This window comes from Bos taurus, chromosome 23 (genome assembly GCF_002263795.3).
Source record: "Bos taurus isolate L1 Dominette 01449 registration number 42190680 breed Hereford chromosome 23, ARS-UCD2.0, whole genome shotgun sequence".
Lineage (NCBI taxonomy): Eukaryota > Metazoa > Chordata > Mammalia > Artiodactyla > Bovidae > Bos > Bos taurus.
In genome coordinates this window covers 4751562-4769786 of record NC_037350.1, presented here as the reverse complement: position 1 = coordinate 4769786, position 18225 = coordinate 4751562, and the positions used below count along the sequence as shown (strand labels likewise).

The window sequence follows — 18225 nt, the reverse complement described above, 5'->3', positions numbered from 1 at the left end:
AAAATCTGTTTAATACATATGGGTGTATATTTTTATTTTTTAAGAAAATCGAAAATAATTTAAAAGAAGCTATTTTATAGGTGACCAATATGTTGGTCAGACTCCCCAGGTAACACAATGGTAAAGAGTTCATTTGCCAGTGCAGGAGACATAGGAGACTCAAGTTTGATCCCTGGGTTGGGGAGATCCCCTGGGGAAGGAAATGGCAACCCCCTCTAGTATTCTTGCCTGGAGAATCCCATGGATAGAGGAGACTGGCAGCCTACAGTCCATAAGGTCACAAGAGTCAGACACAACTTAGTGACCAACTGCCACCAGTACATTGAGCAATGATACGTTAGTCACTCAGTTGTGTCTGACTGTGACCCCATGGACTGTAGCCCACCTGGCTCTTCTGTTCATGGGATTCTCCAGGCAAGAATACTGGAGTGGGTAGCCATTTCCTTCTCCGGGGGATCTTCCTGACCCAGGAATTGAACCTGGGTCTCCTGCATTACAGGCAGATTTTTTACCAGCTGAGCCAACAGGGAAGCCTATATTGATCAATAAATAAATATAATTTTAATTACTTTTAGTACACATTTCAAAGTCAAGAGGGTCTCAATTTGAACAATAAAATCATATGGTCACTCTAGGGGATTAAAACCACAGCACAGGTAGGAACTTGCAATACAATTTTATCAGATTTCTGTCACTGTAACAAATGATCAGAAGCTAAGCATTTATCACTTCACAGCTCTGTATGTCAGGAGTCTGGACACAGATTGACAAGTTCCTTTTCTTAGGTTCTTACAAGAATGTGATCACAGTAAATGGGCTGAATCCTCAACTGAGGGCTCACCGGGGAAGAACCCACTTTCAAGTTTGAGTTGCTGGTAGAACCCATTTCTCTGTGGCCATATGATTACAAATCCCAACACTTGCTGGCTTGAGGTTGGAGGCTACTCGTAGGGCCCAGAGACCATCTGCAGTTCCTTGTCCAGTGGGCTTCTTCAACGGGGCCATGGGCTTCACTGAACTCACAGGGGCATCTGCTCCAGGCTGCTGAAAGAGCCCCTCAGACAGTGCAACAGGACTGCAGCAATGCATCACCTTGCTCCATCAGTTAGGAGCCAGACACAGATCCTGCCCACACTTACAGAGAGGGGATTACACAGAGGTGTGACCCCAGGAGATGGGAATCACTGGGTATCATCTTAGGGCTTGTCCGTAACAAAGATGACATCAGATATTTCAAAATTAAAAAATGAATGTGCTGGTATATAATTGCATATTACACATAACATTGCAGTGGTTTTAAAATATATCCAGAAGTTCTTTGATACCCCAATCCTGAGAGCTGGTGTCTCTGAACCCCTCCTGACTCAGGGCCAACCTGTGTTGACTTTTTCTAATTAGAATCCAGTGGAAGTTATGTGCTGTGACTTCTGAGACTAAGTCAGGAAAGGCTACCCAGTTTTTGCCTGATTTGCTCCAATCATGCTCTCTTTGGAGGTTACTCCCTTTCAGAATCCAGCCCCCATGCTCTCTGGGGAGTCCCCATCACATGGAGAGGCCATAGGGAGATGTGCCAGTCAACAGATCCAGCCCAGATGCCAGAATATGAGGGAAGAAGCCTTTTGGAAGACTATCTCCCTGCCACAGCTGTTCAAGGCCGCAGTCACCCCTAAGTGTTCCCAGCTGAGGCTTGTGGTGTAAAGAACAATTTGTCCTCACTGTGCCCTTTACTAATCCCTCATTCACAGAATCCAAGAGTGCAATAAAGTGGCCGTTGCTTATAGCTTTGGGTTCGAGGTAGTCTGTTGCACAGAAATAGCAACTAGAATATATATTGAGGACTGATATGCAATGTTTGCTTAAACCATGAGATCAGGAAATTCTGATTGAACTCAAAATGTCCAGCAAAGCTATTAATGAAAACATGAAAGTTCTGGAATTTCACAGATGTACATTTTAAAATCCTTTCATTTCCCCATATCTTTAAATGACCTACTTACTTTTTATTTAATTATATTATTTTCATTGTTAATGACATTTATTGTTTTCTTTCTAATTTTGCAAGCAATACATGTTCATTGCAGACAAGTAGAAATACATCAAAGCATAAAGTAAAAAGTCACAATCACCCTAATCCCCAACCCCTAGGGATAATCATGATCAGCATTTTGATGCCTTTCCTCCCAGTGTCTACATATTGTTTCGGAATCGAGGTAAAACTGACCTCCATCACTTTTAGTTCCAGGTATACAACATAGTGATTCAATATTTCTATGCATTACAGAGTGATCGCCATGATATGTCTATTATCTTCTGTCACCATACAAAGATATTTCCATATAATTGAGTATATTCCCCATGCGGTACATTTTATCTCAGTGACTCATTTTTTTTTTTTCTTTTGTAACTGAAAATTTGTACCTCTTTATCTCCCTCACATTATTTCACTTATCCTCAAACCCACCTCTGGTAACCACCTGTTTGTTCTCTGTATCTACTTATGTACATACTTAATGCATTACATATATATTTAAAATTTTTTTCTTTCAAATCTGTTATCAACAATTAGTTTATGAATCTTACATCACTAGAAGTTCAATGTTGCATTAAACTACTTTCTGCCAAGTTAATCATCTTACATTTAAAACAGCTGTGATAATTCCATTTAGTACGTAGATATTGAAAATCAATGACAAATGCTAAAATACACATAGCCCATAAAGAAAGCCAGTTGTTAACTTATCAACATGGAAAGATCTTTAAATTAAACATTACCAACAAAATGAAAAATATATTAAAATAACATGTTATGTATAAAAAGTACAATGTTATGTGTGAAATGCAATGATTCTGGATCATCAACACAATGTGGGTATTATTTGCTTTTCTGCCTTTCACTTGGATTTTATTTCACGGTCAAGTTGCAATATTTAGATGTTGTGAATTTAGATGTTGTGAATTATGTAAGCTATTCCTTGGAACCAAACATAAGGAAGTAAAAATATTGTAATTTGGGGGTTTTATTACAAACACCCTGTCAATAAATTTAATAATAATTTAATTTTAAAATTATGAAAAAAACTTGGAATCAAATGCACTTTTATAAAGCTCAAAATATGATGCCTCTATGAGATGTCCCTTTTCATCACAAGAGTAATAAAGGCATATTAAATACAAAGTTAAATATGATTTATGGCAGCCTTCTATCTGTAAAGACAAAGCTTCTTCCATAACAAAACAGTTCTTTTGTAAGAATTAATCCCAGATTTTCAAAGCTGTATTTGAAAAGGATACAGAAGTTGTTAAGAGGGAATTGAAATACAAGATATATTAAAAAATCATAAAAGGAAGAGGTTGTAAGAGCTCAGGGCTCATAGCCCAGAAAATTACAAGTCTGGATTCTATGGAAATTCAAAAAAACAAATCCCTCCACTTATTCCATTATCTTTGAGGAATGGTGGAAAAGAAGACCAATGACAATGGTAAATGAAGCAATTATCTTCAAAACCAAGAGCTTAAAATATTAATTATAGGTAAGATGCTAACTTAAATTACAAATGGGACAATTTTTAAGTACAGAAAATGGAAATGGGAATCATGCCAGCACAATTGCACAGAAATAAGGCATAAACACATTCTTTCTTTCTTTCTTTTTTCAGATTTACTAGCCCAGTAAGACAAAGAAATGGTGTTGAATATCTGGATATTTCAGCTTAATAAGACAAAGCTCAGGGTGGAAAATGATAACTAAAAGCATATGTTTGGGGAAAATCTATCATAGGAGGATGAGACAGGTTGTGGGTTACTACAAAGATTAGAATTTGGCTCAGTGGGTGAAAATTCAGGTTCAGTGTAATGAAGAGTAGGTTTCCCACAACAGCATGGTCTGCTAACCTGCATGTGCTGAGGACACATAAGACATATAAGCTCTCCTCTCTGGATGTGGTCAAATACAGGTGGGAAAGTGAAAAATTAAAAACAAAACTCACCTTTTGCTGTAGAAGAGCCTATCAGTTATTCATATCATTATGGTTGTCATGTGTCCTGTATTTACAGAACATGTCTTGTACTTAATTACTCTGTTCCGTATCCTGTACTAAATTTGACTGGACACATTACATGTCCTTTATTCAGGTTTCGTCCAAAAATTACAAAAAAAAAAAAAAAGAGAGAGAGAGATAGTTTTCTGTCACAGTAATTGGCACTTAAATCACTTAAATTGAGAACGTTAGCTGAAAGCCATACATCAAAAATAAAAATCCGGACAATCTCTTTCAGTTTTTTCAGAGTTCTAGGTCATGACAAGTAACCATCACTAAATAAAGATAACTTGGAATCTGTACACAATCTCAGAAACCACCCCTAATCAACCACAGCTTTACTTCTGAAGGGTAGAAAATGAATAAGTGTCCACAACTTTTGAAAGTCGGCCAATCAATGCTGAGTGTAGACAACAACCAATCAGCAAGTGCCTCTCTTCAGTGACTTTAAAAGTCAACCAATCAACAGCAGCCTTACTCCCATGAAAGTTGTTTGAAACCATGCCCACCTCTGAAATCCCACCAATCCCTGAAGACCAGGCTTTCCAAACTTTAGAGTTCGACTCTGGCTTTGCACCTTATCTTAAATGACAGTTCTCTCTTGCAGATGAACCAAAAGTTAACCATTGCTTGCACTGGATTTCAAAGTCACCTACTGTTAATTGGCAATTCTTTCAATGACTCAACCCCTGATTATGGTTATTGCTATTTGCCAACGTGAAATAATCTGGACACTGTTGTGTCTGTGAGATAATTAAACGGAATCATCAATTCTTGTGGTGATTGCTATTACCTATTTTTATATATGTATACTGTACACTGAAATGCAAAGTTTAAGCTGTTTAAATGCAATGCTTTCTGAACAGCAGACTTTTATTAAGCAAGGAAAAGAAATTCTTGAAACTCCTTGAACAGAATGCATCTGTTAATTCAGTAATGAAAATAATGGAAAATATGATTTTAAAATAAATCAACATAGTCCAGCTAGGATCTTTGACAAGCACCAATGAAAGTGATAAATAACCAACAACTCTATGGATAGAAATTCAGATAGTGTAAACAAATTGTAATGGTCTTCCACACTGAATATTTAGCCAGTCTTTCTGTTCAAATTATGAAACACCATTCAGTGTACTTCTACCAGAAATATGTTCTTATTGCCAAATTGTAGGCAAATTTTCAAGGGTCTGGACAACAATTAGCAGTAATTAAAAATAAAAGTGTACTGACTCCATTTACTATTACAAGGATTATCAAAGATATACATGTCTTACTTTATTACTGCATAGATCATGGATGCAAGTAATCACAACACACACAAAAAAGTGTCCTTTTGCACATCAAATATTTCTCTTGTAATAGAGAAGGAAGAAAAAGTCTTACTTCTAAGGTTTGGGAATCAATAGAAAAACTTACAGAGATGCTCTTACTAAGTTTGCAGTTAATGAGAAAAAGATCAACTCTTTTGGGAGGAAGGGAAAGAAATGTAAATTTGTGAATGTTTGCTTGATGGTATAGACAGTGTTTGTTTGAAGCTGAAGCAAAGCATGACTGATTTTATGGAAAGAGTTGACTGTCTTGTCCCTTCTCTGGTACTGCTCCCCAAGCAGCACTGGGTGTCCTTTTTATTGACATTGAAATAATTATCAAATTATAAAAGTCATAAAATTATTTGTTCTGTTCAAGCTAAAGGATTAAAGAATTTTTGTGATTATGTTTGCATTCAGCATTTTTTTCTCATAATCAAAACTCTACATGGCTGGTCTCTTTATCACATGCAGTTGAAAGAATCCTCAATTTACACGAAACTCTGCAATATGCTTTAATTTAATTCTGAAGAAAAGGCCCCCCAAATCCTAAATGACATTTTACATAATCCATTAAATGAAGCCTAGAATATCTCTTTAACAGCAGGATTTTGCAAATGGAAAGAAGAACAAACCATGTTATAGGAGTTCTTTTTCACTTCCAGGAATTTGTTGAATATGTTAAAGAAAGAATTAATGGAAAATATATCCTGGTAAGTGTCAAGGCTATTCTCAAGAAAAGCAGTATCACTTAACAGGAAAATGAAATCTGAGTTGAAGGGTATAATTGTCAACATAACTGTCATGATTATTTTTTGAAATGGATTTCATCCTTTAAGGAATTCAATTTTTGTGCAGGATGTTAGTAAATACTCTTTCAGCATAAGAACATGAAATAATCATTATAGTGTTGAAGAAAAATGGAATAAAAATTGATAACAATACTCTTTTGAGTTAATGGGCACATTTTAAAAAGTTGTTGATCAACATATTCAATGTCATCCTGAAGAATGGAAATACAAATTACATCATTAAAAATAGATTAAGTGCTTCAGGGACTCCGGTTTGAAAATCAAGTACCAGGGTGTTAAATTTATACAGCAAGTATTCAGTATATTAACCCATGATGCTAATGTTGATTGTGTCTTCTCATTAATGAATGCTCAATGGCCCAAAGAACAAAATTTAGGTATGACAGTTATAGAAGCTGTGCGTCAGTGGAAATCAAACACAGACTGGAACTGCAAGGCATTTGATAAACCAGTTACGCAAACAAGGAACTGTTCCAGAGAGCCAAACCATCAGGGAAACATAATTAAAGAAAGAAGCATAGGACTTCCCTGGTGGTCCAGTGGTTAAGACATCACACTTCCAATGCAGGGAACACGGGTTTGATCCCTAGTCAGGGAACTAACATTCCATGTGGTACCGCCAAAAAAGAAAAGAAAGGAGTGTATAATTTAGATACTCCCAATTTTTGAAGGTAAATCAATATAGATTTATCTATTAGTATAGATATGTCCATGTGAATTTTATCTCAATGTAATACACAGAGCAAGTAACAAATAATTAACTGGACGTCTAGCATCTTTACTAGCTGAATCTGGCAACCCGAATGGACACAAATATCCCAAACCTCAACGGCATACACTTGAGAGTGTGAATTATGCTGTGAATTGCGTGTCTGCAGGTCAGCTGGATGACTCTGCTGAGCTGGACCAAGCTTGGCTAATTCTAGGTGGGCTTTCTCTGGCATCTCAATGCACTTAATGGGAAGGTTAAGAGCTGGCTGTTTGGGGATGGTTTCACTGTTTGTCTGACTGTTGGCTGACTGTTGACTGGGGCTGTTGGGGCGGCTAGGGCACAAGAGTCTTGTCATTCTGTAGGATAGCCTTAGCTTGTTCTCATAGCAGTTGGGAAAATTTCAAAGAGAAACAATGGATACATACAAAGTCTCTTAACTGGTACACTATGAATCCCACTCCATTCTATTGGCCAAAATAAGTCCCAAGTTTAATCCAAACTCAGAAGGCAAGAATATGGACATTACCAGTTGAAGCTATTGATTCACACTGAGAAGCCATGAATATAGGAATTAATGGAGAATTGTGACAACTTTTGCAATATTTACCATTCAGTGATTCAAGTAGTTTGGTTCTAAAAACTATTTTTTTCTCTTGGTAGGTCAGCACACTTTCTAATTATAAAATGTTCTTGATTGAAAGGTGAATTGGATGTAAATTAATGCTTAAGAAGACTAACTGGGCTATTAATCACTGACTTTGACCAAATTTCATGAGTATGTTTTATAATGTTAATTTATCACATTAAATAAAGGCTATGTAATATAAATACTTAAACCATGAGTAATATCATTTGGGGGCTTCCCTGGTAGTTCGGTGGTAAAGAATCCTCCTGCCAATGCAAGATTAGGTTCAATCCCTTGGTTAGGAAGGTCCCCTGGCAAGGAAATGGCAACTCATTCCATATTCTTGCCTCGGAAATCCCATGGAGAGAGGGAGCCTGGCGGGCTATAGTCCATGCGGTGATAAAAGGGTGAGACACAACTTCTCAACTAAACAGTAACAGTAATATTATTTGAGTTTTACAGTATAAATATTTATGCCATAAGTAATATGATTTAAACTTAGTATGTTTTCCTATTAGCAATTATCTTCTTTTTGTTGATGTTCATTTGATAATTCATGTCCAGCTCTGTGCAACCCCATGGACTGTAGCACACCAGGTTCCTCCATCCTTTACTATCTCAAGGTGAAATTCATGTCCACTGAGTCAGTAATAACACCTAACCTCTGCTGCCCGATTCTCCTTTTTGCCTTTAATCTTTTCCAATTAGTCAGTTCTTCACATCAGGTGGCCAGGGTATTGGAGCTTGAGCTTTAGCATCAGTCCTTCCAATGAAATTCAGGGTTGATTTCCTTTAGGATGGATAGGTTTGATCTCCTTGCTGTCCAAGGGACTCTCAAGAGTCTTCTCCAGCAACACATCAAGAGCATCAATTCTTCAGTGCTCAGCCTTCTTTATGGACTAACTCTCACAGCCAAACATGACTACTGGAAAAACCATAGCTTTGACTATACAGCTTTTTGTTGGCAAAGTGCTGTCTTTGCTTTTTAATGTGCTGCCTAGGTTTGTCACACCTTTCCTTCTAAGGAGCAAGTGTCTTTTAATTTCATGACTGCAGTCACAATCCACAGTGATTTTGTAGCCCATGAAAATAAAATCTGCCACTGTTTCCACTTTTTCCTCTTCTGTTTACCATGAAATGATGGGACCAGATGCCACAATCTTATTTTTTTGACTGCTGAGTTTCAAGCCAGCTTTTTCACTCTTTTCTTTCACCCTCATTATGAGGCTCTTTAGTTCCTCTTCATTTTCTGTCATTAGAATGGTATCATTGCATATCTGAGGTTGTTGATATTTCTCCTGGCAATCTTGATTCCAACTTTTGATATACAGTCTTTTTCAGTGTAGTCAAATGAAATCTATTCATTCCTACTGTTTTCCCCTTATAGGCCTTTCTTTGAAACTTCTACAAAACCTTATCCATTTTAAAATAGGATCAATATCTGAAATAATATATCATTAATAAAATAGTCATTTCTTTAATTTTTCATTTGGTTCTAGATCTCTTAGCTTGCTAAATAAATTATATGATGATTACAATTTTAAAAATCCCTAATCAAATAAAGTCAGCAAAAAATAAGCATGTAAAGCTTGTCGTAGTGTAGAACTGCATTTTGTACTTGATTCTTTGGAATGAGAGAATTAATTCTTAGGTAAGTTGATAAGGAGTCTGGGGCCCTAAAGGAGGAGAAAGGGACACATGTTTTTCTTCTGCATTGCTTTGTCTTAGTCACAGAAGACTTCTTTTTTTTTCCTAAACTCTGAGTTGTTATGACAACAATCTTTAAGGCTAACTTTATTTAAGTCCAGAGCTGATGATTGTGCAACAAAACAACTCATCTTGCTCAAGGGTATGTTTTTCCTTAAGCTCTGTACTAATGATTATATAACAACAATGTATCTTGCTTGAGGACCTGTTTCTCACTTTCTGACTAATCCTGTTATCTTAGAGGTCTGCTGTGGGAGTGAGTCTGGAAAGGCCTTTATGTTGTTAGTAACCATTTGAAACATACATCAGGCCTTGGTAAGACCAGCCAGTGGGGCACTCTCTGCCCCCTTTTAATGTGTATGTCAGAAGCGTTCTCTGTCCCTTTTTCACAGAAAACTTTTGCAACACAAAGCTGAGTGACTGAATCCAAGTCTCTGGTCCCAAAGCAAAATTCTCTCCTTTAGAGATCACGAATTCGACACCGTTCTCTATAAGCTATCAGGTACCAAAAGGAATTTATGATCTTTTAGTTTGAGAACAATTGACTAAATATTGTTTACATGCACACACAAAAATTAGTAACTAAAGCTGCAAGAGAGAATATTCTTTTTCTACATTTGTTTTAGGAATGCTTCCATTCTCAGCCAACAAATGTTATGTAATTACATTTTCTATTAAATCACAATCTTTGATGATACATTTCCAACAATTCATGCATTTCCTCGTCGTTTTGTATTTCCTTCCACAATTAAACAGAATCAATAAGATTAAGTCCATAATCATCCAAGTGGAACTAAAAATCCATAATTTCTTATGCACCAAATAATTTCAGGTGAATGTTTCATTCAAATAAAATTTATAAGGTTTCTGTTTCAATCATCAGTCTAAGTAACATTAGTCCTTTGGTATTTTTTCATTCTTTCTAAAAGAAAAAGGCAAAAAAAGTAATAAAATAATCATATTCAACAATTGAACAAGCAAATATTTACATATAGCTTAACAAAAGACCTTAAGGATGAATGAACTGTTGGCATCACCATACAGGGAAATCAATTGGTAGTGAGTCTGCTAATGTCTAAAGTACATTTTATGTAAAGTTCAAGCAAATGAAAAGTGAGATACCTATATAATTTAATATAATGATATGACTTTTATAAAGAAATTTTTCCCTAAAAAAAAAAAATGGTTTTCAATCTTTAGCTTGCATCAGAATCACGTGAAGGGCATGATTTCAGAGGGACTTGAAGTAACAGAATAAAAATTTTATCACTCATCATTCTTGAGTCTCCAGTCTACCACTTCTTTTGATAAAATGCTCTATTTTCAAGGCACCTTAACAGGTTATCTCTCTGTGCTAACCTGAAAGCAGATGCTACAATCAAGGATGATATAACCAAGAAAAGTTTAAAAATTTTCCCATCTAGAACATTGGTAGCATGTCCCTAACTCATTCCTAGTTGATAATTTCAAGTATTTTGTGCTGTGCCTTTATTTCAAATTTATCTATGTTATCATTTTTATGTTATAACTTATTTTAGGTATAATTCTCTCGTTAAACTCCATCTTAAAGTATAAGATAGAGCTAGATTCCTAAGTGAGCAATCCTGCTACCTGAGCTCATCTATTCAGATCTGGGGTTCTCACTGCTCAACATGGAAGAAGTTACAGTTGTCACTTTAGTTAATAAGACCTCCTGGGTTCATTCAACATAAGAACGTAGAGCCTGGCCTTAGTATTTGCTTCATTCACTTCATGATCTGGGGGCAGAAATGTCCATGCCACCAGCTTACTCAATTTTGTGTCTTCTTTCATAAAAATTGGTGATTTCTTTTCTGTTGCTCATCTTTAACTTTAGTGTTTTATTACATCTCAGCAGTCTGAATGTTATTATGTTGTCTGTTTAACTTGAAAACCCCAAAGTTATATAGCATGTTTATGTTTCTCTTAGTCTTAAAAATCAGTCATTTCTCTTGTATTTTATCATTTCTTCAACAAGAGTGTTCTATTTTTTCTTGGTAGGGGCAAACAAAAGAGTAGTAGCATAAGAAGCATTCAATAAAAAAAAATTTTTTTAACTTGACTTTATTCCATAACTACACACAAAAGGTATATTTATTCAATATCTATTCCATAGAAAAGTCATTTGTAGGGTTGACTAGAGTGGTGGGGAGAACGGTCATTCATAAAATTTTCACCTCCAAAATTTTTCTGCACCTTTTTCCTTTTAAAATAGAATAAAAGTCGGAGAAGGAAATGGCAGCCCACTCCAATATTCTTGCCTGGAAAAGTCCATGGACAGAGGAGCCAGGCAGGCTGCAGTCCGTGGGGTTACCTGACTGAGCATGCGTTCATGAGGGTGGAGGGAGATGGGTTGGTAGCAATAAACTGGTAAAACTAAAATAAAATAAAATAGGAAAAAAAGTCATGTGCGGCAGAGAGCTGGCCCTGTAGCTGCTGGCTCCACCACCAGAGAATGTTTTATCTGCAGAGGTCTTTGCCAAGTTTCCTACTGAAATATGAACCTTCAAGTCAATTCCTCAGAAAACAAATATTACATACAAATTAGTTGAGGAAAAGAAAATCACACACATTCTTTAACTTCCATAGTTATTTTGAAACAAAACAAACTCCTTCTACCTCTGCCAAACTAGGTAGCAAACACATAATGAACTACATTTAAAGCCTTAAGACTGAATTTGTATTTCTAGATTAGTTTCAGTTAACTTTTGTGTTGTTCAAGTTATCTATGTGTATATGTTATAACTTTTAAATTACATTCTCAAAGATTATACATTTAGTAAGCTTTTGATTAAGACAAAAGACATTTTTAAATATTAATATAGTGATACTTATACGAGGGGGACATCTTATAAACATAGTGGAAAATCAATGGGAATTTCAAGGGCTACTGGCTTATATAGCTTGCAGTTTTAAGGGGTTTTTTTTTCTGGTTTTTAAGTTAATAATAAATGAAATGCTGCTTTCCTTGAAAACATTCTAACTGGCAGATAACCTAAATGTACAGAACAATTATTAGGATGATACAAGCTATAAAGATTTCACCCTCTCTGGATACAAGGACTTATATTACTGTTTTTAAATCACCATTTTCATACAGTGGACATGACGTTACAGGGAGTAGTCAAAGTATACTTACATGTATTAATTTTCAATAATCCTGGGTAGAAGTAAGCATTAAAAAAATGAGGAAAGTAAAGCCCATGGTCAATTAGTCATAGATCATATACTGTTGTTTACAATATTTAATTTGTCGGTATTTAAAACCACCATGTGCTGTGTATGTGATGCACAAAGCGATCTACTATCCAGATTTTTTCCAATGGAGAGTTTGTAGCCCCAGCTGCTGGAAATGCTGTTGGCAGAAAGACTTCAGTTGGCAGAGCTTGCGAAGATTATCTCAGCCGGAGGGATCTGCACACTCCCCAGGGGCAGCCTCTGTCCAGTGATTGATGGAGCGAAGGCAAAAGACTTGGCCCTTTTGTCAAAGATGGGCCAACTCTGACTAGTCCTATTAGCTCCGGAGGCTACAGTCAGCCATGCGTTTCAGCCTGACTCTTCACTCAGGGCTGCTCCTCTTCCTCTCTTCCGCAGACATTGACTCCAAGAACACTCCTGATAAATATCTCAGTGCTATACTCCATCTCCCAATCTGCTTCTCAAGAACCTAACCTGGAGAATTACATCTGAGTGATAATGAAACAGATTTGTCTATGACGCACATTTCCAGTTACTCTTTGTAGTTTTCAATAAACCTTCTTATAGATATATGTGTAGGTATTGGTCGAACTTCATACTGAACTGGATATGATTTTTTTTATTTGATGCCTAATTTTGCTTCAGTTTGGTATTCCATTGTTACTGTTTAGTTGCAAAGTCGTCCCTGACTCTTGTGACCTCATGGACTGTAGCCCTCTGTCCATGGGAACTCCCAGGCAAGAATACTGGAGTGGGTTGTCATTTCCTTCTGTAAGGGATCTTCTTGCCCCAGAGACTGAACCTGAGTCTCCTGCACTGCAGGTATGTTCTTCACCACTGAGCCACAGGGCCCACACTTAGTATTCCATAGTCTATCCTAAAGACTTATTATCATATTCTTATTTGCAAGTCACATAATTTCTTTTTTTAAAAATAAACTTATTTATTTTAATTGGAGGCTAATTACTTTACAATATTGTATTGGTTTTGCCATACATCAACATGAATGCACCACGGATATATATGTGTTCCCCATCCTGAACCCCCCTCCCACCTTCCTCCCCATCCCATCCCTCTGGGTCATCCCAGTGCACTGGCCCCAAGCACCCTGTATCATGCATCAAACCTGGACTGGCGATTCATTTCAAGTATGATATTATACATGGTTCAATGCCATTCTCCCAAATCATCCCACTCTCACCCTCTCCCACAGAGTCCAAAAGACTGTTCTGTACATCTGTATCTCTTTTGCTGCCTTGCATACAGGGTTATCATTACCATCTTTCTAAATTCCACATATATGCATTAGTATACTGTATTGGTGTTTTTCTTTCTGGCTTACTTCACTCTGTATAACAGGCTCCAGTTTCATCCACCTCATTAGAACTGATTCAAATGTATTCTTTTTAATGACTGAGTAATACTCCATTGTGTATATGTACCACAGCTTTCTTATCCATTCATCTGCTGATGGACATCTAGGTTGCTTCCATGTCCTGGCTATTATAACAGTGCTGCAATGAACACTGGGGTACATGTGTCTCTTTCAATTCTGGTTTCCTTGGTGTGTATGCCCAGCAGTGGGATTGCTGAGCCTTATGGCAGTTCTATTTCCAGTTTTTTAAGGAATCTCCACACTGTTTTCCATAGTGGCTGAAAAAATTTAAATTGAAGTATGGTAATTTACAATATCATGTTATTTTCAGGTGCACAGTTCAGCAATTCAGATAGAGAACATATAATGTATTATATATATATAAAATCTATAAGGGAAAAGAATCTGAAAATAATTTGCACAATGGTATCCCACTCCAGTACTTTTGCCTGGAAAATCCCATGGACGGAGGAGCCTGGTGGGCTGCAGTTTATGGGGTCGCTAGAGTCGGACACGACTGAGTGACTACACTTACACTTTTCACTTTCATGCATTGGAAGGAAATGGCAACCCACTCCAGTGTTCTTGCCCGGAGAATCCCAGGGACGGGGAAGCCTGGTGGACTGCCATCTCTGGGGTCGCACAGAGTCGGACATGACTGAAGCAACTTAGCAGCAGCAGCAGCAGCAGCAGCATAACATTTTCAGAGTCTTTTCCTTTATAGATTATTGTTATAAAATATTAAGTATGACTTAATTATTAAGTATGGCTCACTGTGCTATACATTAAGTCTTTGTTGGTTATCTGTTTTATATACAGTGATGTGTATCTGTTAATCCCAACTTAACTCAATAGTTTTCTAATTGTAAATCTCCCCACAAGCCCAAACAGTAAGTCTTTTAAAACTATTGATCTCCTTATCTATTCTCTAGGTGCCATTTTCTACAGTAATGAGTGATCCACATCCCCACGGCAGCAATTCTCACAATCCCTTCTCCAAGCACCTGCCTCAGAAATCCATTTCAAATGTTGTACTACTATTTTTTTCATAAATCATTCCTAAATATTATATAAATAGGTTTTCATTTAGGATTAGGTTTTCATCAATATTGTAGGTGCTTTGCAATTTTACTCCAGAAAAATAACATGGCAGTACAACTTATAATTACTTTCTTGAAATAGACCAACTAGTGGCAGCTCATTATAATTTTCCTATTGCACGTGTGTGATGTAGCTTCAGTGTCCAACTCTTTGCAACCCCATGGACTGTAGCCCGCCAGTCTTCTCTGTCCATGGGATTCTCCAGGCAAGAACACTGGAGTGGGTTGCCATTTCCTTCTTCAGGAGATCTTCCCAGCCCAGGGAAAGAACCCATGATTGTTATGTCTCCTGCACTGCTGGGTGTGTTCTTTACCACTAGCGCCACCAGGGAAGCCCAGTGGTCTTATTAGATGGATTGAAAACACACAGGTTATTGGAAGGCTAGTCATCCAATATGAAGAGCATGCTTCTCCATACTTCTGTTGCTGTCTTTTGAGTACTTCATTGCTCTGTAAGGCCTCCACTTCCTGGTAAGCCAAGAGTCTTAAGGGAAACAGGAAAGGAGAATTTAAGCTGCTGAGCGAAGTTCATTCCTCTAATCAAAGCTTTGGTTGAAGGATATTACAATTTGAAAAAACATGAAATTTGAGACATCCAGTGATTTTTAAATGCACATATGTCCATAATTAGGAAAAATAACCCATTACAATTTTGTAGGAAAAGATCTTGTTATACTTTATGCCTCTAATGAACCACCTTACATTTAGAAAGAGAAACGAAGAACTGTGTGTTTTCACAATCAGTTCGTGGCAGAGGCAAGATTCAAACGCAAATATCTCAATTCCTAGTCCAAAGTTCTTTCATTAGTCAATCAGCATTTCATGGACTACCTAATCACAGTTCCTCATTTAATCTTTGGCACAGTATAAACTAAGAATTAAGCAAGTTTTTCTAAGGAATTTTTGGCAGGTATCCTCCAAAAAGGCTGATCTATATTTCTACATCAAAGGATGAGTATAATGACCTGGCACCTTGCCAACTGGAGACAAAGCCAAGACCACCAGCACCAGAGCTCCTTGGGGTCAGCTGTAATTGTCACGAGACCTGGTTTTCCTCTCTACTTAGTCTTGTTTTTATCTCCTTCCTTTTCCACGTGTTAATCCCAAGAGCACTCTTAAGAAATATCTTTCAGCTAAACTACATCTCTAAACTCTGCTCCTGGAACTTTCCTGGTGTTCCAGTGGTTAAGAAACCACCTTCCAGTGTAGGAGCTGCTGGTTCAGTTTTTGGTCAGGGCAATAAGATCCCATCTGTGTGCATGCTCAGTCATGCCCAGCTCTTTGCCACCCCTTGGACTATAGCCCACCAGGATCCTCTGTCCATGGAATTCTCCAAGCCAAAATAGTGCTGTGGGTCACCATATCCTACTCCAGGGAATCTTCCTGACCCAGGGATTGAACCCATGTCTCCTGCATCCCCTGCATTGGCAGGCGGACTCTTTACCACTTTGCCAGCTGAGTAGCCCCCAAGATCCCATATGCTATGGGGCAGCTAAGCTATAACTACTGAGGGGTTCCTGTAACTACTTAGTAGGCAGCTCTAACTACTAAGCCATAACTACTGAGACCCAGGTTCTGGAGCCCATGCTGCACAAAAAGAGATGCCTGCTTGGTGAACTAGAGAAAGCCCAGGAAACCCTCGTGCTGCAGCTAAGGGCCTGCGCAGCTAAACTAAAACAAGACAAACAAAACAAAAAACAAAGAAAATCCCCAAACAAAAAACAAAGCAGAAAGCAAACAAGTCCCCCCAAAACACACAATAAAACAAACCAAAAAAATCTGCTTCTTTCATTATCCAACCTGCAAGACAGAAGTATCTTTGAAATTCTCTATCAAAAATGTTTGTGAGTTGAAGGAAAGTAAGCCTTCCTGCTCCCCAATTTTGATTTCTGCCTTCATAAGAAAAATAATATTTTTATTTATTTATTTTTTTTCTTTGCAGGCGGAGGAAGCCCTGTGAGCGTGCCCAGCACTCCTCCTGCTGCTCCCGCCGCCGCCGCCCCGAGACTCCAAGAAAAATAATATTTTTAAATGTTTTTTTTTTTTTTCAAGGAAGCTAACTTTAATCTTTCTTCCTCCTGGGCCATCATCGTTTCCTATCTTCTTGTACACATTAATTTACTTCTTACTTTAGTAAACATTGAGGATATAAATCTCGGCAGCCTCCTCAGTTTCGCCAATTATTATAAAGAGTTGGCCCTATTCTAAACCATTTCCTTGGTCAACTAGAATCTATTGCCAGCACTTAACTTCTGACCTTCCTTCAAAAGTCTTAGAGTGTTTTTTAATATCTCCTTCATGGATCCCATTAATACAGAGTGACATATATTATCATTATCAACAGTCAGCACCCTGCACTTGTCTCTGCCAGAGATAAATTCTAAGTTTACTGGTGACTAAGTCCGTGAGTTTGGAAAGTTTGCAGATGTTTAGGTTCCCCCTTGCTTACCTCCAAACTGAAAGGAAATCCGGCTCTGTATTTCTGCTAGAGAATCAGATCATTTAGTCAAAGGTGTTGAGAATGGAAAAGAAGTTAGAAGAACACCAAGTTAACTCTGATCCAAAGTTGAGCTTAGGGCAGCCAAGACCATTCAGAAAAAGTGCATCAAAAGAAAGAGGAGGGAAAAAAAGTTAACTCATTCTGGTAAGATACTGTCTCTTTCTCTATTTTTTTTTTTAATCCAATGAATGTCTGAAAATTAAAGAAAAATAATTGTCTTCTTTCCAGTCTCACCTAAAATGATTTCTAAAACTCACACTGTGGAAATACTAGAGTATTGTAAGTTTGCTTGAACAATGTTGCATATAGGTATATTGAAAGCACTAGTATTTCTGTTTTACTGTACAAATGATGTTATTTATGTTCTGAAAAATAATCAGGATGATTAAATACTAACATGACATGCTTATCTATTTTATATATAGTAATGTATATGTTTTAATTTCAAAATTTGAATTAGTCCCTCCTCTCCTTTGGTAACTGTAAGTTTATTTTCTATGTCATTTTTGAACGTGGAACTTCCTACTAGCCATATAGGAGCTAATATCTAATTAGGAAAAAAAGTCAAGGATAGTCTTAACTCACAAATGAAAGAAGCACTTAATAGGAAAACTGAGACTAAAACATTTTAAAAATTTTTCAGGAGGAAAACACAAAACCAATAAAGAAAACATTAAAAAATACCATGAAAATTTATTTAATATCCTTGGAGAGATAAGAAACAATATTTCACTATGTAACAAGAAGATATAGTTATAGAAACAAAGTCTTTAACAACAAAAATGTGCTACTGCAAATTTAAAATAAAATAACAGACATGAAATCTTGAATTAG

At 37.0% G+C, this 18225-nt stretch overlaps 1 long non-coding RNA gene across 1 annotated transcript in view; it reads left to right on the top strand.

The window, feature by feature from the left end:
* Positions 1 to 17794, top strand: part of LOC132343593 (uncharacterized) — a 43625-nt gene extending 25831 nt beyond the window's left edge. Inside the window, exon 3 of the long non-coding RNA XR_009492496.1 lies at positions 16834 to 17794. This is a non-coding gene — a long non-coding RNA (uncharacterized lncRNA). The remainder of the gene's footprint in view (positions 1 to 16833) is intronic.
* The last annotated feature ends 431 nt before the right edge of the window (positions 17795 to 18225 follow it).